Consider the following 22078-nt stretch of genomic DNA (forward strand, 5'->3'; position numbering starts at 1 on the left):
GTAAGCCACCTGAGGTGGCTCGTCGGAGGCCGTGCCGCTGCTCACCGAAGGCATCCCCAAAACATCAGACTGAGGGAAGCTGATGGGGGATTAACACAAAAATCGCGTTTGTGAGTGACCCCCCATGGCTGGGGTTGCTCTAAGTCCCTCTGAAGACATCGTTCCCCTCAGGGACTTTGCAGCACCCTCAGAAGGGTTAAACAAGACAGAGGAAGAAGAGGGGGGGAGAACAAAATTTAAAAATATAACATCAAGGTCAGGTTTTTTGTCATATATTAAACATTTTATATTTTAATTTTTCTCAACTTTGAACACATTTCATGTTAACAAACAAGGGGATAAACAAGATTAACCACTTAAGAGTTAGAAAAGGGGAGAAAGGAAGTTGGTGATCATTACAGCTAACAACCAAGAAGCAATGGCGCTTCTTGGTTAAAGGGAAGGATATGGAAGAGAATTGGGAACAAAACTAATGTAATATAAACCTAAGGAGCTTCCAGCTCTTAATGTTTCCCAAAGCTCCATCATCGTGGCATTTTGCGCAGTTGGTCCCGCTGCTGCTGCTCATTGCCGCTGCTCGTAAATTAGCCTCATTATCTCCCTCACCTCGTCCTCAAGCTCTGGTGGGACGATGAACTCATCATCTGGATCCGGCTGAGCTGGAGCAGAAAAATAGCCCCCCCCCCTCGTGGGTGGCGCATCACCTGCTACTTCGATTTGGTTGTGGCTCCTGTCCTGAGGAACCACACAGCCATTGCGTCAGCGGCACCCATTCGTACCAGTGTTGGAAGCCTCGTCTTCTTTGTTCGCTCTGATAGCGATGCCTTCGTTGGTGACTTCTGTGGGGGCCTGCAGCACCATCTGAATCTGCTTGGCTGGGTCATGGTGGATGTCCACTGTCACTTCCAACTTCTGCCTTGGATTGGATCCTCATCGTCGGTGTCTGACATTGTAGCATTGGGCAGCTGCCATGGGAAGGAGTTGGCGTGCCACGGTGGTAGGCGCGCACAGCGGTGTACACTAGGGTAAGTGGGGCTGTTTTCGTTCATGGTTACCTGAGGTGGCTCGTCAGAGGCCGTGGATCCAACCTCGCTGCTCATTTCGGAAACGGAGATCTCGCTGCTGATCTCTGAGGCCGTGCCGCTTCTTAACGAAGGCATCCCCAAAACATCAGAAGGCTTATCTTTGACAGACTGAGGGAAGCTGCTCGGGCTGGAAGGAAGGGCCCTCTTAAACCCATAGCAGCAGAAGCTATCCTCAGTTACGTTGAGCTGAACTACCACAACACTGAGGCTATCGTTGCAGCCATAGCTCTGAGCCAACGTGCAAAGTTTCTTCGCAGCTGCAAGGGCATCGTGCACATTCCTGATGGCCTCCACTGCTTCATCGATGGAGAGACTATCCCACAGGCCTTTGCTGCCCAGAATGAAGAATTCATCCTGAGAAGTTAAAGTGATGGACTGTACGTGGGGGCGTGGAACAACACTTGGGTGAAGAAAGGTATACAGTATCCCAAAATTCTTGTTGAGTCTGTTACACCGTTCACTTTGCCATCCTGGAAGGAAGGGACAAAAATCTATTAATTGCTTAATGTTGTTTCAAGAGCTAAATAGCAGCTCTTATTTGGGGGAGAGGAGGGCTAATATTTGAGTACAGAGTTGAATTTAGAATCAATCCACTGGGTACCTGGGTAGGATGGGTTATCATTCTGGTCCACTGACAACTCATCCAAATGAAATATAATATTTCCAATAACTTGAATATCCAATAATTTTAAAAGAGGCAGAAAGGAGCTGTGTGGACCATCAATGTCAATCTAACAGCAGGAAGTGGTTTTTGTTGGAAGTAGCTAAGGGGGAAGGGAACCTTATCATAACTCCCTTCCTGCCACTTTTGAAACATGATGTTGGATTTCTATAACTAATAGCAGTAGAAAAGTAAGAGCAGAGGTGGGCTGTTAAGGTGGAACGGTGATGTGTGCTCGCCCCTGTAGCTCTGAGTGGTAGCGGAATCCAGCGCAATTTTGCTACTTGCATCTGTGCAGGTAACAAAATCGCACTGGACTGTGCTATCACTCAGAGCCACGGGGGTGATCACACGTCACCTTGGCTTTTCTCTAAACTTTGAGATAGTTTGATGTAAAGCTACTATATTTTTTTTCTGTTCAATTTTGTCTGTTTCTAAAAAGACATTATAGACATTAAAGACCCTTCACATCCTGGATATAAAGTGTTTCAACTCCTACCCTCAAAACGATGCTATAGAGCACTGCACATCAGAATAACTAGACATAAGAACAGTTTTTCCCCAAACGGCATCACTCTCCTAAACAAATAATTCCCTCAACGCTGCCAAACTATGTACTAAGTCTGCACTACTATTAATCTTCTCATTGTTCCCATCACCTATCTCCTCCCAATAATGACTTATGACTGTAACTTTGCTGCTTGTATCCTTACAATTTATACCCGGACTATCATACCTTATGATTCTTGACAAATGTATCTTTTTTTTTTTTTTTGTAGATGCCTTTTCATATTTATTCCTTTATATTCTTTTTATTTTTAAAGGAGACTGGATTTTTTTTTCAAGGACATTCTGCAAGGTTCTTTTCATACAAGTAACAACTATCTGTCAAGAAAGATGGTTTACCTTTCCAAGCTTTCAGATTCACTGTTGTTGGGTATTCATGTTAACCTTAGTTACTGATATAAGGATTTCTGAATGTTGATCAATGAAATATATAATATGCTATCGGACCCCACTGGAATCTTAAATATTGAGTTCCCTGTTTATTGTGGGCATCAGCTTTAAAACATACTTAATGTTGAAAGACATTTATATCACAGAGACAATTTTGATCCATTTACCCATTAAAAACCTTACATTATAAGATAATGCCAGTTTAAAAAATGTCATGTAGATTTCTCATAATCTCTTCTCCCCCTTCCTAATTTGTCTATCTGACAATATTATCATTTCAAATTTGTCCACCTCAGAAAACATTTTAAAAGGTTTGTAGAATTAAGGAAATGGGATTGATTCTGGAAGAGGAATTTCTCTCTCTCATTTACAGTGAGTTAATTTGACAATTTGTGCCCTGTTGAGACATTTCCTTATCTAAACAGAAAACAGGGTGACCACGAGTGGACAGTGGAAGCAAGAGTGACTTCTGACTTAGACTGGGAAATGTAGCTGGAGGTGCACAGAGGTACAGTCCTGTAAAGCGTGGTAGAGTTATGGAGGTGGTGATCAAGAAGAATGTATGGGGGGCCTCGTGGATGCATACAAAGTGCTATGCTGGTTGAGGATGGCGTGTGAGCTGGTGGCTTTTTAGTTAGTTAGCAAGTGTGCTTGGGAGTGCTTGAGAGTGTGTAAGAGGTGCCTCGGAGTGCTTGGGAGCATGCAAGAGGTGCCTTGGAGTGCTCAAGAGTATATAAGGGTGTTGGTGAGAGTGCAAGTCAGGGATGGTACACAGGATAATGGTGCTGTGGGTCAGGAAGGATGTGGATGTCACACAGGTGCCACATAGACTGGGAAAGGGAGGATACTGGTTGGGGAATATGCGTGGAGTAATGCCCAGTAATGAGTTTTAAAACCCTTTACTACCGGTTCACACAGGCACATGGGTGGTTGTGCAGAAGTGTCTTGGGTGGGTGGAGATTCCTGCCACTGGCATTACCGGTTCTTAGAACCATGCCAAACTGGGAGTAACCCATCACCAGTGCTGCCTCCTGGAAGTGGGGAGAAGTGCCCCAAAGCTGTTGAACACAACATCTTCATCATATATAAAATAATAATAATCCACAAAAGTAGTTATTTTGTTATAATACAGTGGCTTTGTCTTAAGCAAGGTCATCCTGCTGACTCACTCAGATCAGCTTTTGAAACACAGCATTTCTGAAAACCCTTTGAAGACAACTTCTATGATTAATGCTTATACAACTCTGAAATAAAGGTCTATTAACATAAAGTAGAAAAATAATTAATACAATCAAGATTAACTTTTCCTGAATATAAAACCCTAAAGGCTTGTTGCTTAACACCTACAATTCATTAACCTATGCTCTGTTCTCCATAAAAGTGTTCTCCATTGGGTATAACAGTCCTCAAAACAAGTTAGATTCAAAATAATTTGCTTTTCTCAGTCTTTTATTATTGTCTCTATTGTACATCACAGCATTTTTTAAATTTATATTTCTGCAAAATGAATACAGCTGTCTTTCTAAATGTCTTATCTTAAATAAGCCTTGAGTACTTTTAAAGCACTTTAGAAATGTAATTCATACTTTGCAACAAAGAATCTGCTAATGGGAAATAGTTATACATTTATGGGGAAAATTGTTTTCAAGAACCATAATACTCGCTGCCTTTTCAATAGTGCACCAGGAACTTTTTTGAAATGTAACACATAGTAACAGTCCATATAATTAGAAAATGTGAAAAGAACCTTGATCTCATCTATTGCAATTGTTCAGCAAACGATTCTGTTTATCTTGGTGTGGAAGACTTCAGGATTTTAAGTCTGTGTGTATATATTTTGTCAATGTTCAAATTTCAACCCATATACCAAAGATGAATGATCAAAATGATAAAGTGCAATTCACAATAACAGTATATTAATCTAATACAAAAAATCTGGAATAATTGGTTTTCACCAAGAAACCTTCTTCAGGAAAAAGTTGCTTGCTAAGAAGAGTCAAGTAGAAAAAGAAAGCCACAAGGAAATGTCTTAAAACATGTATAAGGAACGTCAGCTGTTGAGTGGATTCAAACAACCCGAGGAGTTTTCTTTAGCTATTTCTTCAACCAACGTCCAGTAGCAAAAACGTTTTCATTTTCTTTGGCAGAAAATGAGTTATGTTTTAGATGGAAAAGGTCGATTTGACAAGGAATATATATGCAAGTTATTCAGGTTTCCCCCACCTTTTTTATTTTCTGAGCTCGAGCAGCATACAGAAAGGCAGGTGAATTAATTTTTTCAAATAAGAAGCGAGGTTCCCAATATTCAACCGGTGCCATAGCTGCTGTAGTCAAATACACCTTTCTTAAAGAATGAAGAGAATTCACAAATGTCATGTTTGGACAGGATCAAGCCCTCTTTATTTACATATAGTGGAGATGATGGAGAATTAAGCATTGTGTCAAAGAAGTCTCTGAATTTCTCTAAGTGATTCCTCCGCTCTGCAATAACACGTTCATCCTTGTTTCCAAATAGCCTTTTTGGAGGAAATTCTAGTATTGCCAGCTCTGGAAATTTTAATTTTAATGTCTGATGCATTTCCCTAAAGCGGCTATATCTCCTGAAGATAGCCCATGACTCATCTAGGACTGATATCTTGATTTCATATTCATAATGCTCATCCTTTCCCCGTCCACAAAGGACATAACATGGGATGCTAATTTTAACTGGATTCTTTACATCATCTGGATTTGTTTTAATGGGGCGACAGAACATGCGCTCATACTTCAACTTGCGTTGAACAGCACCATTATGAAACTTCTCGTTATTCCTCATGCTTTCTGTAGACTGTAAGTAACTGATATTGTTTTCTTCAGAGCTGTACTGAATATTTTGAAGGCGTCTTTGAACTTCTTCTTCAATAAAGGTATTTATTCTGTCATCAACCAATGGTATAAAAGATTTAGATTTTGAAATATTTGAAAGAGGACTACTATGAGTCAGTCTCTCTTCTACAGCTCCAGGATATCCCTTTTCAACTCTACCACCTTCATAGAAACATAGAAACATAGAAGACTGACGGCAGAAAAAGACCCCATGGTCCATCTAGTCTGCCCTTTTACTATTTCCTGTATTTTATCTTACAATGGATATATGTTTATCCCAGACATGTTTAAATTCGGTTACTGTGGATTTACCAACCACGTCTGCTGGAAGTTTGTTCCAAGGATCTACTACTCTTTCAGTAAAATAATATTTTCTCATGTTGCCTTTGATCTTTCCCCCAACTAACTTCAGATTGTGTCCCCTTGTTCTTGTGTTCACTTTCCTGTTAAAAACACTTCCCTCCTGAACCCTATTTAACCCTTTAACATATTTAAATGTTTCGATCATGTCCCCCCTTTTCCTTCTGTCTTCCAGACTATACAGATTGAGTTCATTAAGTCTTTCCTGATACGTTTTATACTTCAGACCTTCCACCAATATATCTTCATATATCTTCTGTTTTAACTGCTGTATTTGCATGTCCAAATTTTCTTGATCTTGTTCCAGGGCTTTTTGCTGGGCCTCCACTGTTACTTGCAAGCCTGTCTGTTCACTACAACTGTTGTTCAAAGTTGCGAGTTTCTGCTTTTGCTCCTCAATTTCTAGGGTAGAATGACGCTGTAAAGCAGAGTGCCGCCTTTCTAACTTAGCAACTGCTTGTTCCAGTGCCTCCCGCTGCTGTTTTTGCCTTGATTCGAGAATTTCTTTCTCTTTTTTCCAAACCTTTTCTTCTTGACGAGCTACGTTGGCCGTGAATTCAAATGTTTCTTGAAGCTGCTGCAACTCACTGGCACTAGCTCTGTATTGGGCAAGCTGTTCTTCTTTTTCTTCCATTTCTTTTTCAACTTCATAAAGTGTATTGTCCAAGCTTTGCAAGCCTCTGTCTAAAACTTCAGAAGCTCTTTGTTTTTCTTCCAGCAAAGCTGGTAAATGATTATTAATGTGATACAGAAGTTGTCGTTCCTTATGGCGCAACCTACATTCACATGATCTTATTTTGTTATGTTCTTCCATAGCTAATACAGTACAGTGTTGCGTGTGTTTTTGTCAAAATTTAAATGTTCTGGGTGTACCTGTTTTAAATGATCCAGATTTTCTTGTTCCTCGATCATCTCTTTTTCTAGATGATTTCTTTCTTGAACCAAGTCTCTCTCTAAACTAGTCAATTGTTCTAGCTGTTTTCTCTTAAAATCCATGAAATTACATTGTACCTTTTCTAACTCTTCACAATCCTCCTCTGCTCCAGATCTGGCTTCTTTGACTTGCAGGAGAGATTCTCTGATGTTTTCCAGGTCCTTTTTCTCTTCCTCAACTCGTTGCAGATCCCCTCTTTTTAGCAGCTGTATCATGATTTGTTTGTTTCTAAGCTGCTCTTCTAGATTTGCCACCAACAATGTTTGTTCTCTTTCCTAGGCTTCCAATCTCTTTTTCTCCACTTCTAATTTTAAATATTGTTCTTCTTTTTCCTTTTTAAGCTTTTCCAGTTCATGAAAAATCTGCATTTTCTCCACTTTTTCATTTTGATTAAGCTCTTGTAATCGCTGAAGTTCTTCTTTAACGCTATCAAAAAATTCTTCTTGTTGTTTCTTTTTCTGAAGCTCTATTTCTTGCTGTTCCCGTAATCTCTCCTCTTCAAATTTTTCCTTTTCTGCCAATAAATCTTTCATCCTGTTTTCTATGTGAAAGCTTCTCTTCTTAAGATTCTCCTCTTGTTTTCGGATTTCAAGCTGAACTATTTTAGTTTCTTTACGTTGTGATTCCACTTCTTGTTGCATTCTTTCTAGTTCAGCCTTGTTAGTTTTCTGCTTCTGCTCCATTTCTTCTATGAGTTTCCTTTTACTTTCTAATTTTTCTAGTTCTTCTCTTTGTTGTCTCTCAAATTCTAATCCTGGATTATACAGCATAACTGTTGAAAGGTTTTCACAAGATTTTGAAAGATCTGACATGGACAAACTGAAGGAAGAAAGCAATCCACTCTTTCTTTTCTCCGTCAGTTTGGCTGCTTCCTTAGGATGATTGAATCGAAACATATTTGTCCGCCCAAGTAATATTGCAGCACCTTGATTGAGTTGTGTAGCCTCCGTGATTTGAATTCCATTTATAGAACACTGTGCTCCATCGAGTGGTATTAAATGAACCGTTCCATTGAAGTGTTCAAAAATGCAGTGCTCGCTTTCCAAATCAAGACCATGAAGTACAATATCTTGTTCTCTTGCAGCATCATTTCTGCCAACATGTGTTTGGCCCTCCTTCAAATGATACAAGATGATGCCTGTGCTCAGAAGATCGTCATCAATGCCTATTAAGTGAGGCAGCTCAGAATCTAACACAACTCCAATTCCTTCTTTCCGCAGAGCTAAAGTTTGCTCCTTTAAAATATTTTGAGTTTCATTCCATTTATTGGTCCACTCTTTGGTAAGCTCTTGTACTCGTGCTTCATTCTGTTGCAATTTTTCTTCCATACTCAAAGCTGTTGGAGAATCCAGAAGTTCAATCTGGTTCCCCTGAGCAAGCAGAGTTTTCAGTCTGGCAATTTCAGCTCATAGTTCACAAATTAACTTGACGTTTGGATCTTCATTAATAGTAGGTTTGTTGATTATGTTTTTAGTTCGGTTTGCATACCGAAGGGTGTTCAACGTTTCTCCATAGTTGACATCAGCAGGTGATATATTTGCAATCATTATTGTTTTAGAATTTCCTCCTAGGCTATCTTTCAAAAGCCATGTCAACAGAGAATCCCTGTAAGGCACAAATACTTGTTTTTTCTTTATAAGAAGGTTTGAGGCATCCTGAGATATATCAGCTAAGGCAGGAATTACATTTCCCAGAGTAACTAGGGATTTGTTTATATTTCCTGCTTCTTTTAATCTGACACCTGTGGCGCCAGTGGCATCTGCTCTCTCACTTCCAGCTAAGTCTACCAAATGTATCTTGCTGACAGTCTCGCATGGCATTTCAGTGTCAAACTTAGCCTGAGTGAAATTGATTGTGAAAATGGCATGGGATCTGCTGCTAACATCATTCATTCTAGTCGCAGCAGTGGTTCAATTTATATTCCCTCCTTCCATAAGTTCCTCTATATCACTATAATTTTATACTAAGTGCTTTGAAAGATCTTCAACATAAGGTCCCTCCTTTGGATGTTCACGAATTCTTAAATTATTTGTTTTTGAAGACTTGCGTCTCAGTAAATCCCAGACACTCTTGTTGTAAATTTCCAGGTAACTGACCTTTGTTCGAAAGGAGACTTCATTCCATCTTGTTTTCTCATTTACTCGTTTGAATAATCCTTCACAGATCCGAGGTACTAAACCAGTATCTCCAGCATTTCCCATCATTGTATAAGACTTCCCAGATCCAGTCTGTCCGTAGGCAAAAATACAAGCATTATAACCTTCAAAAGCAGATTGGAGGACATCAGTTCCAAGGTTGTTAAATACCATTTCCTGAGATGCGTAGTTTAAACTTTCAGGATCAGCTGAGAGGTAGGAGAAATCATATGTAAATGTTTTTGTTCATTCTCTTCCTAAGTCCCCAGTTCCTCCCTCTGGGATCTTTAAATTTATGATTTGTGTCTGGTTTTTCTCCATTGAAATAATAAATTTAGCATCCAGCTCCTGTTCCCTGTGGTTTATGGGCCTGACTCTGACAGCCACCTTCACCGAGGCCATGGCGCGTGCCCCAGTCGCAAGCCAGGAGTCCCCCCCGTGCCTGCTCCCCCGATGGGGAGACCCACTTTCCCCCAGAGACGGGCGCTTCCCCCGTGGCTCAACCGGTCACATCCCTGCGAGGACCATGGAGGCGGGTGTATGAGAAGGGCTCTGGCTCCGACTCCCTCGCGACGCCCCGAGTTTGGGAGTGGGACACGGGATTGCCCTCCTGGCGCCCAAGTAGTGGCGCTGCCGACAAATGTATCTTTTCTTTTATGTACCCTGAGGGCATATGCACCAAGAAATATTCCTTGTATGTCCAATCACACTTGGCCAATTCAATTCAATTCAATTCTAACTGGTTTTTCAGTATATGCTGTGCAGAGTCACTTTTGAATTGAAGATAGTTCAAATTCAATAACTATCTATAGTTTAAATTATAGATAGTTATCTATTTATGTACATGCATTTATTTAAAAAATTGGATGGGGATAGAGTGGAGTAGAGTAGAGCAGAACACGCAGAACAAAATGCTCAATGTACATAGAGCAGAATAGAATAGAACAGAATAGAATTCTTTATTGGCCAAGTGTGATTGGACACACAAGGAATTTGTCTTGGGTGCATATGCTCTCGGTGTACATAAAATAAAATATACATTTGTCAAGCATAATGAGATACAATACTTAATGATTGTCATGGGGTCAAATAATCAATACAAAAAACCCAAAATGATAGGTCATAGGCATAGTTCCCTGTAAGCTGCGCAGTGCGCTATAGCGCAGAGGTTTCTACTCGTCGGCCCGGGAATTTCAAATTTAGCGCGGAGGACCGACCTCCGTGCTGGAATTTGAAATCAGAACGGTTGCTGCTCTACAACATAGGGCAGCAACAGTTCCTTAAGCAAAGGCGGGAAACAAAGTGCAAAGTGGCCAATCACAGCAGGCCCGCTTTCTTCCCCGCCCCTTAAATCCTGGATTTTCTCCTCCCCGCCCTCCGGCAGCCAAACGGTTGTTTAGCTGATGTCGGGTAAGGTAAGAAAATCGGGCCTCTAAGCCTCGGTGGGGTGGGGGTTGCCGCCGGACTGCTGAGACGGGTGAGGCAGGGCTGGTGGCGCAGCCCACCGCTAGGCCTCTAAGCCTCGGTGTGTGTGTGTGTGTGTGTGTGTGTGTGTGTTGCTGCCGACCGGGTGCCTCGTCGGTGTGCATGTGTGGGGTTGCCGCCACCCGCCGACTGCCGAGAGTGACGCAGCAAAGTAAGAGGGCAGGTGGCGCAGCCCACCGCTAGGCCTCTAAGCCTCGGTGTGTGTGTGGAGGGGGGAGGTTGCCGCCGACCGGGTGCCTTGGTGTGTGTGTGGGTGTTCTAGGCCTCTAAGCCTGGGGGGGTGCCGACGACCGGGCGTGTTACCTTTCCGCGGGGCTCTCTTACTTGCGCCTTCCGACTTTTCCGGCAGCTGCAGCGCTCCGCCTGGCTGGAGTTTCCCTTGCGGGGGCCGCGTATGAGCTTTGGGGCCCGGAGGGAGGAAGGGTGGATGGCCGGCAGCAGCGGCACCGGGAGTAGCCGCCTCACAGCTGACCACCTTGCCGCTGCCCCACAGCTAGTCACAGTGCCGCTGCTGCCGCCGGCCACCCTTCCTCCCTCCAGGCCCCAAAGCTCATATGCGCCCGCCACAAGGGAAGCTCCAGCCTGGCGGAGCGCACCGCAAAATAAGAAGAAAAGGTCCCACGGAAAGGCGGGGGGGAAGGCGCGCCTCACAGCTGACCTTTTCTTCTTGTTTTGCGCTGCACTCCGCCCGGCTCGAGCTTCCCTTGCGGCGGCCGCGTGTGAGCTTTGGGGCCCGGAGGAGGGCGGCAGCGGGAGGGTGGCAGCACCGGCACCAGGGCGGGCAGTAGCCATGAGACGGCGGCACGGTGGTCGGCTGCGAACTCCAGGACAGAGGCACCAATGCGGCGTTTGGACGTGTTGCTACACGCCGTACATGCTGGCGTTGCCTGGCTGGCACTTGCCTCCTGGCTGGGCCGGGACGGAGGCTCCAGCCCCATGCCCAATGCAACGCCAGCATGTACGCTGTCTAACACGTCCAGACGCCGCGTCGGTGCCTCTGTTCTGGCCGCCGCTATTGCCCGGTGCTGCCGCCGCCACCGTCCTCCCGCTGCCGCCATCCACCCTTCCTCCCTCCGGGCCCCAAAGCTCACACGCGGCCGCCACAAGGGAAGCTCCAGCCGGACGGAGCGCACTGCAAAATAAGAAGAAAAGATCCCGCGGAAAGGCGTGGGGGGGGAGGCGCGCCTCACAGCTGATCTTTTCTTCTTGTTTTGCGCTGCAGTCCGCCCGGCTGAAAACAAAACGGCTCCAAAAGTCGGCCAGGCTCCCGGGAGGCGGTGCACGACTGTTTCCTCTTCGCTGCAGAGCCGCACGGAGGCGAAGACACGGTGCCCGGCCACGCTCCGCCTCCCGGGAGCCTGGCCGATTTTTGGAGCCGTTTTGTTTTCAGCTGGGCTCCCGGGAGGCGGAGCGTGGCTGGGCACCGTATCTTCGCCTCCGCGCGCTGCCTCCGCCCGGCCAAAAACAAAACGGCTCCAAAAGTCGGCCGGGCTCCCGGGAGGCAGTGCGCGACTGTTTCCTCTTCGCTGCAGAGCCGCCGGGCAGAGGCAAAGACAACGGCACCCTCCACTCTCTCTCCATCTCTCTCTCTCTTTTTCTCTCTGTTGCCGGCGTGGTGAACGAGAGAGAAAGAGAGAGAGAGAGAAAGGAGGGGAGAGAGAATGAGAAAGAAAGCGAGAAAGTAAGCAAGAGAGAAAGAGAGGGAAAGAAAGCAAGAGGGAGAGAAAGAGAGGGGGGAAGAAGGGGGAGGGAAAGACATAGAGGGAGGGAAGGAGGGAGAGAGAAAGAACAAAAAAGAGAGGGAGGGAGGGAGAAAGGAAGAGGGATGGAGAGAGAGGGAATGAAAGATGAAGGAAGGGAGAGAGAAAGGGGGAGGAAGAGATAGAAAGGAGGGAGAAGGGGTAGTTAGGGAGAGGGAAAAGGAAGGGCTTGGAGAAAGGCAGGGGGAAAGAAAGATAGAAAGGAAAGAGGGAGGGAGTGATAGAAAGGAAAAAGGGAGGGAGGAAAGAGGGAGGGAGAGATAGAAAGGAAAAGGGGAGGGAGAGATAGAAAGGAAAGAGGGAGGGAAAGATAGAAAGAAAAGAGGGAGGGAGAGATAGAAAGGAAAGTGGGAGGGAGGAAAGAGGGAGGAAGACATAGAAAGGATAGAATTATGGATGCAAGAACTTGCTCATGTGTGATAGCGCACGCCCACACTTACTTACTTACTTACTTACTTTATTTATTTATTTATTTATACTTATATGCCGCCCAGTGCCAAAGGGACTGCCGCTCAGACACTATACTTTTCCGCTCACCCCGAAAAAAAATTAGAGGGAACACTGGTCATAGGTCATAAATCATAATTACAGTCATTAATCATCAGAATGTGGGCAAAATGTTAAAACTAAATTCTACCTTATTGGCTGGGTTCTGAAACAGATTTGCAAAGAAGCACCTGCATTTTATTACCCTGATCCCTCCATCTGTCACCCTCCCCGGGGTTGACAATCCAGTGTCTTACTTCTGTAATAATGGCCTTGTGCTCCTTGATCCTCGTTAGCTCTTCCTCACATTTTATTGTGTAAGACCTGGACAAAGGCAGAGGCTTCCCATTCCTGCAGAGAACGGATTGGCACTTTCCCACATTTGCTGAGGTTAATGTGAAGCATCCACCTGGATCTAATGGGTCATATGGAGATGGGAAGGACTCGGAAGTTGTGTCATCTTTTAGAGTTACGTTATTGGATATTTGTATATCACTTGACATGTATGTGTAATCATTCCCATTTGCATATTCCCCCAATAAAAGGAGGTGCACAGCTCAATACTGTGTCATTTCACCCAGGGAGAGATGTGTCCAAGTCTTTCTAGGATTTGCGTTCGGGAGTGACCCCCCATGGCTGGGGTTGCTCTAAGTCCCTCTGAAGACATCGTTCCCGTCAGGGACTTTGCAGCACCCTCAGGTGGTGGAGAATGCGGGTAGTTTCATCCTGTTACCTCAACGTGCCGAAGCCTTCGTCACGTGCCTGAGACCCCCATCGTTTACCCGTGCACTCATCGTCCGTCGGTAGGAACAGGGGATTTTTCGTAAGTATGGGGGCAGATTTGTCCAAGGAGCAGGTCGCTCATGTAAAGAAACTTGGACAAATTCTCAGAGCTTTTAACAAAAAACTTTCTTTTCCCTACTAAACGTGAGCTACGCCAACTCTTAACTTATATTTGGAAACATTGTCCCTCTTATCCTCCTCACGGCTCGTTAGGATTAAGATAGGTACTTATCTTCAGCAGGAGCCTTGTGCTCCTGCACCAATTCTTTTAACTTGGAAGGCTGTTCTTGCTGCCCTTTGTTTTCACAACTCTGATTCGCTCTCTCCCTCCGACTTTTCTACCACCCGTTCCACCGAACCTTCGGCACCATCCCCGTCTTATCTCCCCCTCCCTCACTGATCCCTGCCCTCCTCAACCTATGCCCCCCAGACCCCGTGCCTATGCCCTCTCAGGATTTTCCTGCTCCCATACCTACACCCTCTCAGAATATTTCCACACCTGCTTCTGCTTACTTTACCTCCCCTCTTTGCTCAGATCTTTCTTCCGGCAGCGCGGTTGCGTGGGGGCTTGCCTCCGCCTTCGCTGACCCATCTCTTTCTCCAGAGGATCTTGAGACCATTTCCAAATTTCCTGTTGATTTTGGGGGAAATGCCCCGAATTATAGGGCTATCCCCTATAAGGTTTTGAGGAACTTGAAAGAATCTGTCACTGAATATGGCCTTATTTCTGCTTATTGTCACTCTTTTTAAAAATCTTACCACAATCTATACCCTTCTTCCAATCCTAATCTTCTTCCTCAAAATTTTAAATTGGCCGTAATTGATTTAAAAGATGCTTTCTTTTCCATCCCTTTGCAAACCCAAGAATGTTTGCTGTTTGCTTTTACTCTCCTTGTTTTCAACAATAGCTATCCTACTTCTCGCTATCAGTGGAAAGTTTTGCTTCAAGGCATGCTAAACAGCCCTACTATGTGTCAATATGTGGTGCATTTTCTGTTGGAGCCCTTCCACCACTCCCACGCAAACGTTCTTTTGTATCACTACATGGATATCTTGCTTGCTGCTGATATGCCTCACCCATCCTTTCAACAGATTCTGCTCCTTCTCTCATTGAACATTTAACCGCTAATGGTATGACTATAGCTCCCGAGAAGCTTCAACAAACAGAACCCTTTTTGTATCTGGGTCATAAACATTCTCAGTCTCGTTCTTCCCCTTTTTCCCTCCTTGTCTTTACCCTCCCCTACCACCCTAGTACAGCTCCAGCAGTATTTGGGATCGCTGAATTGGACTCCCCCTTACATGGGATTCACAACCTCTCAGCTGACCCCCCTCTTTTCTGCCCTGGCGGGGGCTTCCTCCCCCTCAGATCTTATTCACCTCACCCCTGAGCAATTGGACACGCTGGCTGAGGTCAATCGAGCGCTGCGTGTTAAGTGGGTGGATAGATGCCAGAAGAACACTCCCGTCTCTTCTTTTACTTAATACTCTTTCTATTCCTACTGCTTGTATTATACAAGTACTGCCCTCTTCAGTCTTGATCATTGAAAGGATTCATCTTCCACATACCCCCAGGAAAACTATTTCCTCTCGCTTTTCATTATACTCTCTTTTAATTGTTCGTGGCCGCCGCCGCTGTTTAACACTCATAGGTTTTGAGCCGGTTTCACTTTATGTCCCCCTTCCCCTTCCCATGTGGGAATCTTTATTTTCTCAAAGTACAGACCTCCAGATGGCTCCTGTGGACTGGCCTGGTCGGATCTTATATCATCTATCTGCGGACACTCGCATTCAATTGATTCAGTTGGTCCCCGTCCACTTTAACACCTGTATGCAAGACCAACCTATCCCGCAGGCATTAACTGTTTTCGCTGACGGGACAAAAACCAAGGGAGCCTGTGTTTGTCAAAGGAACGGGCAATGGGTTATACATCACACCCAAGCCCAATCCTCTGCTCAACACGCAGAATTGGCTGCTTCCATTTTGGCCTTTCAGAAACTAACTGATACACCTTTTAATCTTATTGTAGACTCCTTTTATGTTTCCCAGATTATTATTAATATTTCTGACGCCTATTTGTTCCCGGCTGTCGAGAGCTCCTTAATGGCCTTGTTTTTGACTCTCCAGCAGCTCGTTATGGCTAGGACAGCTCCCTTTTTTGTCGCTCACATACGCAGCCATCAGCCCTTTCCTGGAATGTTAACTGAGGGTAACGACGCTGCCGACCAGGCTGCAAGATCACCCACTGTTTTTTCCTTGTCTTCCCCAACCCCATGGGATAGCCACTCCTACTTTCATCAAAATGCCAAGGCTCTCGCTAAGGAATTTGGCATCTCAAAATCTGAAGCCTCGGCCATTGTTCAACAATGCCCCACATGTAGTCAGCATGCCAACTCCATCCCTATGGGGGTCAACCCGCATGGTCTTGAGGCTTCACAAATTTGGCAGATGGATGTTACGCAATTCCAAATTTTTGCCCCCTGGAAATATTTACATGTTTCTATTGACACTTATTCAGGTTTTATTATGGCCTCCCCGCAAAGGGGTGAAGCCACCAAACATGTCATCAACCATTGTATTCGTACCTTTGCAACGATGGGACGCCCTAAAGAACTTAAAACTGACAATGGCCCCGCTTACACTAGTTCATCCTTTGCCCAATTTTGTAACACTTGGGGTATCACGCACAAGTTCGGTATTGCCAGGGTCAAGCGATAGTGGAAAGGGCGAACTTGACCGTTAAAAGGGCGCTAGAAAAATTGAAAATGGAGAAAATCCCTCCGGGCCTCCCGTCCTTGCAAAACCAATTGAACAGAGTAGTTTTTACTCTTAATTACCTGAACTTAACTGGGTCCTCCATTCCCTCTACTGCTGCCCAGCGACACTTTGCTGCGCATGATTCTTTGCCTCCCCGACCCTCCGTTTATTACAGGATACTTCCGGATGTGACCTGGAGAGGCCCCGCAGATCTCATCACCTGGGTCCGAGGTTACGCCGCGGTGTAACTAGAGGATCGTGTTTTGTGGGTTCCTGAACGGCACGTACGCCCGCTTTTGCCAAAAACTAAAGAAGGAATCCATCCCTGACCTCTTTGAGTGCTGTATCTTTGATTGACGATGTCTGCATCAGCTACAGAGCATGTCTCCATGCCCGCCCAGGAATCCGGACTGCATCAACCTCCAACCTATGATGAAGTTTTTCCTGATCCTCCGGAATACCCCCCTCCTCAAGGATGCCCTGTTTTACACATTTGCAAACGCCCCCCCCCCCCCCCAGGTCACTCTTTGGGAGAGATTAAATGGACCCATGTCATATATGTCATTTTTCTTGCCTGCTTTTATTTTTGTGTTTTTTGTTTCATTTTTCTTATTGCCCTAGTTACCTGTTCCCATGCTCCCGCTTACACCCGCCCGACATTCTGTGGACCTGCAACAACTAGAGAATCGTGTTTTGTGGGTTCCTGGACGGCACGTATGCCCGCTTTTGCCAAAAACTAAAGAAAAGAAGGAATCCATCCCTGACCTCTCTGAGTGCTGTATCTTTGATTGACGATGTCTGCATCAGCTACAGAGCCTGTCTCCATGCCCGCCCAGGAATCTGGACTGCATCAACCTCCAACCTATGATGAAGTTTTTCCTGATCCTCCGGAATGCCCCCCTCCTCAAGGATGCCCTGTTTTACGCATTCGCAAACGCCCCCCCCCCATGTCATTCTTTGGGAGGGATTAAATGGACCCATGTCATATATGTCATTTTTCTTGCATGCTTTTATTTTTGTGTTTTTTGTTTAATTTTTCTTATTGCCCTAGTTACCTGTTCTGTGGACCTGCAACAACGGATGGAGTATATTTGGCTACATCTGGTAAATCTTTCCAACTTATCTACATTTTGTTTGTTGCAAACTGTTGATATTTATTTATTTATTTATTATTTGGATTTGTATGCCGCCCCTCTCCGAAAACTCGGGGCGGCTCACAACAAGTGAAAAGACAATCCAATACATAATCCAATTAATTAAAATATTATAAATTTAAGAAAAACCCCTATACTAACATACACACACACAAGCATACCATATATAAATTCAACGTGCCCAGGGGAAGATGTTTAGTTTCCCCATGCCTGACGGCAAAGGTGGGTTTTGAGGAGTTTACGGAAGGCAGGAAGAGTAGGGGCAGTTCTGATCTCCGGGGGGAGTTGGTTCCAGAGAGTCGGTGCCGCCACAGAGAAGGCTCTCCCCCTGGGGCCTGCCAACCGACATTGTTTAGTTGACGGGACCCGGAGGAGGCCCACTCTGTGGGACCTAATCGGTCGCTGGGATTTGTGCGACAGAAGGCGGTCTCGGAGATATTCTGGTCCAGTGCCATGAAGGGCTTTAAAGGTCATAACCAACACTTTGAATTGTGACCGGAAACTGATCGGCAGCCAATGCAGACTGCGGAGTGATGGTGAAACATGGGCATACCTGGGTAGGCCCATGACTGCTCTCGCAGCTGCATTCTGCACGATCTGAAGTTTCCGAACACTTTTCAAAGGTAGCCCCATGTAGAGAGCATTACAGTAGTCGAACATCGAGGTGATGAGGGCATGAATGACTGTGAGCAATGAGTCCCGGTCCAGATAGGGCCGCAACTGGTGCACCAGGCGGACCTGGGCAAACGCCCCCCCTCGCCACAGCTGAAAGATGGTTCTCTAATGTGAGCTGTGGATCGAGGAGGACGCCCAAGTTGCGGACCCTCTCTGAGGGGGTCAGTAATTCCCCCCCCCAGGGTAATGGACGGACAGATGGGATTGTCCTTGGGAGGCAAAACCCACAGCCACTCCGTCTTATCCGGGTTGAGCTTGAGTCTGTTGACACCCATCCAGGCCCCAACAGCCTCCAGGCACCGGCACATCACTTCCACCGCTTCGTTGACTGGGCATGGGGTGGAGATGTAAAGCTGGGTATCATCGGCATATTGATGATACCTCACCCCATGTCCTTGGATGATCTCACCCAGCGGTTTCATGTAGATGTTAAATAGCAAGGGGGAGAGGACCGACCCCTGAGGTACTCCACAAGGGAGAGACCTCGGAGTCGACCTCTGACCCCCCACTAACACCGACTGCGACCGGCCAGAGAGGTAGGAGGAGAACCACTGAAGCACAGTGCCTCCCACCCCCAACCCCTCCAACCGGTGCAGAAGGATACCATGGTCGATGGTATCGAAAGCCGCTGAGAGATCGAGGAGCACCAGGACAGAGGATAAACCCCTGTCCCGGGCCCGCCAGAGATCATCCATCAACGCGACCAAAGCGGTTTCCGTGCTGTAACCGGGCCTGAAGCCCGACTGCTGGGGACCTAGATAATCGGCTTCTTCCAAGGACCGCTGGAGCTGGAGTGCCACCACCTTCTCGACAACCTTCCCCATGAAGGGAAGGTTGGAGACTGGACGATAGTTGTTGAGTACGGCTGGGTCCAGGGAAGGCTTCTTGAGGAGGGGGCGCACAAGCGCTTCTTTATAGAGTGATGGAAAAACTCCCCTCCCCAAGGAAGCGTTGGTAATCTCCTGGGCCCAGCTCCGTGTCACCTCCCTGCTGGCCGAGACCAACCAGGAGGGACACGGATCCAGTAAACAGGTGGCGGAACTCACAGCTCCAATGGCCTTGTCCACTTCATCAGGTGTCACCAGATCAAACTCTTCCCAGACAGGTGGACAAGTACGTGCCCCAGTCACCTCGACTGACTCATTGTCAGTCGACTCTGTTTTACAATTGGAGTCGAGGTCGGCCCGGATCTGAGCGACTTTATCAGAGAAAAACGTGTTAAACTCCTCGGCACTACTCTGCAAGGGCTCCCCAACTCCCCCCTGGTTAAGAAGGGAGCGGGTCACCCTAAACAGAGCGGCCGGGCGGGATTCCGCTGATGCAATCAAGGCGGCATGGTACGCGCATCTTGCCACCTTGAGCGCCACTTTGTAAGTCTTAATAAAAGCTCTTACAAGTGTTCGATCAGATTCAGACCTGCTCTTCCTCCATTGCTTCTCTAGACGTCTCTTTTGGCGTTTCAACTCCCGGAGCTCCTCGTTGAACCATGGGGCTCTACGGGGACTAGCGCCACGGAGAGGTCGCAAAGGCGCAATCCGGTCAAGAGCCTCCGCAGCAGCCGTATTCCAGGCCTCCGCAAGAGACTCCGCCGAACTGTGGATGAGTGCCTCTGGAATAACCCCAAGCGCCGTCTGAAAGCCCTCTGGGTCCATCAGGCGTCTGGGGCGGAACATCTTCATTGGTTCCGCCTCCCTGCGGGGAAGGATTGGAGCCAGGAAGTCAAGCCATAGTAGAAAATGGTCTGACCATGACAAAGGCACTGCTTCTAAGCCCCTTAGTCTCAGACCATTGCTCAATTGCTCGGAAAGGAATACCATGTCAGGTGCGTGCCCCCCCTCATGAGTCGGACCCCGTACTACTTGAGTCAGGTCCATGGCTGTCATGGTGGCCATGAACTCCTGTGCCAACCCAGAGGTTTCGCCGAGTGACGGCAGGTTGAAGTCCCCCAAGACAATAAGTCTGGGGAACTCCACCGCCAACCCGGCTACCTCCTCGAGTAGCACAGGCAGGGCTTTTGACACGCAGCTGGGAGGCAGGTACGTGAGAAATAAGCCCACCTGAACCCCTAAGTCCAACTTCATCAAGAGTGACTCGCAACCCGCAATTTCCGGAGCAATGAGTCCACGTAGGCAAAGGCTCTCCCTGGCTATAATAGCCACTCCTCCCCCCCTTCCCTGGGGTCGAGGTTGGTGCCATATCTGAAACCCAGCTGGGCAAATTTCAGAGAGAGGAACACCTCCCTCTGGGCCCAGCCAGGTTTCAGTAATACATGCCAGGTCGGCCTCCTCATCCAGGATCAGATCCCGGATGAGGAGAGCTTTATTGACCACCGACCTGGCATTAAGCAGCAGCAACCTGAGTCCAGGGCCAGAGTTACACTCATCACCAGTACCCAAGATTGGGCTCACAGAGCCGGAACAAGGGACCGTTATTAAGCAACGGTCTCTCGTTCCCCTGGAACGGCTAGCTCTGTGACCCCCGCCATATCTGCCTCTCCCCAGCAACACAGGGATATTCCGGCCCTCTGCCACCCCAGAGATCAATGCCCCTTCCTCTCCTGTCTCCCGAGCGTCAGGTGGGCCAAATCTATCACTCATACTACTGTCGCTCATCCCATCCATACCATACTCCCACCCACCCCAACCATCACACTCATACCAGTCATTCATTCCATGCACAACATTGAATCTGCTCCAATCATCCATTAATTAGAGACCCCCCCAATGTTAAAAAAGGATTAAATTAATAATAGATAAAAATGCTGATAAAATATGACATAGTATAAATACATATAAATAAAAATAGAAAATTTCACAAGGTTAATAATTAATAGTATAAAATAGTATAAAATGGTAAAAATGGTATAAAATGGTATAAAATATGCATATGATTCTTGGACATTGTCTGATTCCTATATGTACCCCCCTTTCTGTGTTTCTTAATGACTCCTCTTTGTCGATGTTTTTAACTGCCCAGGAACTTAAATACACCCGATATTATGAGTGGGGTCCCACGTCATATCGTCTCCCTTCTGGAGCAATGTCATTATATACCCCTCACGTTGCCATAGGAGCAAATGTGACGTGTGCCCGTATTGTTAATTGTTCTACCCATCAGTCCCACCCACGCTGCTTGAAAATGTCATCTGCCACGTGGGAGCACAATTGTTCATCCATTCAAAATGTATCATTTGCCTATGGTCATGTGCTGCTGCCTCCAGGATGGTTTTTTACATGTGGCGATATTCCAGCAAACCTATCAGAAATCGTCTGTAGCCTTACTCGCCTAATCCCTGTTTTCCCCTCCAAGCAGGAAGTACTTTTGTCTCAACATTACCGGCAATGCAGAGACACTACTCCCTTGGATGACACTTGTGATAGTAACCTCGCCTTATTGAACAAAGCTGAATATACCTCCTTAGCTGTTTCACTTGTAGAAGTGCCCGCATTAGCACTGTATAATCAGCGTTTCATAGGAAAGCTTGCCTGTGCCTTGGCAAAAGATATTAATAGAACCTCCATTGCCTTGGCTGCTTTAAATGAAGAACAATCTGACCTAAGACATGCTATACTAGATAACAGAGATGCCATAGACTTTTTACTGTTACTCCACCATCAGGGTTGTCAGGCAGTTAAAAAATGTGTGGTTTCAATCTCACTGTTAACTCTGCCACCATAGAAGAACAGATAAAGCAGATGAAGCAATTGGTGGATAACATAGGTGCAGATATACTACCCAATTGGTGGAATGCTCTATGGTCATGGCTTCCGGATGGCTCATGGTTAAGGTTAATGTCTATGTATATGATTGGTATTATTTCAGCCGCTATATTAATATGTTGTTTTATCCAATGTATTCCTTCCTTGTTGTCTATGTGTCGCTCTGCCTTTGTTCACAATGTATTGTATGAGTCTGCTCAACCTCTCATGGCCTCCTTGGAACCGTATTATGATGATCCAACAAACACGAAGGAACCTTTC

General features: G+C 46.0%; 2 pseudogenes; both read right to left on the bottom strand.

Moving 5' to 3' along the window:
* Positions 1-262: 262 nt before the first annotated feature.
* LOC139165448 (PH domain leucine-rich repeat-containing protein phosphatase 1-like) overlaps positions 263-22078 on the bottom strand; it is a 47549-nt pseudogene continuing 25733 nt past the window's right edge.
* LOC139164713 (kinesin-like protein KIF16B) lies at positions 4368-9399 on the bottom strand (annotated as a pseudogene).

The sequence above is a fragment of the Erythrolamprus reginae genome, chromosome 3, assembly GCF_031021105.1.
Source record: "Erythrolamprus reginae isolate rEryReg1 chromosome 3, rEryReg1.hap1, whole genome shotgun sequence".
In the NCBI taxonomy this organism is placed as follows: domain Eukaryota; kingdom Metazoa; phylum Chordata; class Lepidosauria; order Squamata; family Dipsadidae; genus Erythrolamprus; species Erythrolamprus reginae.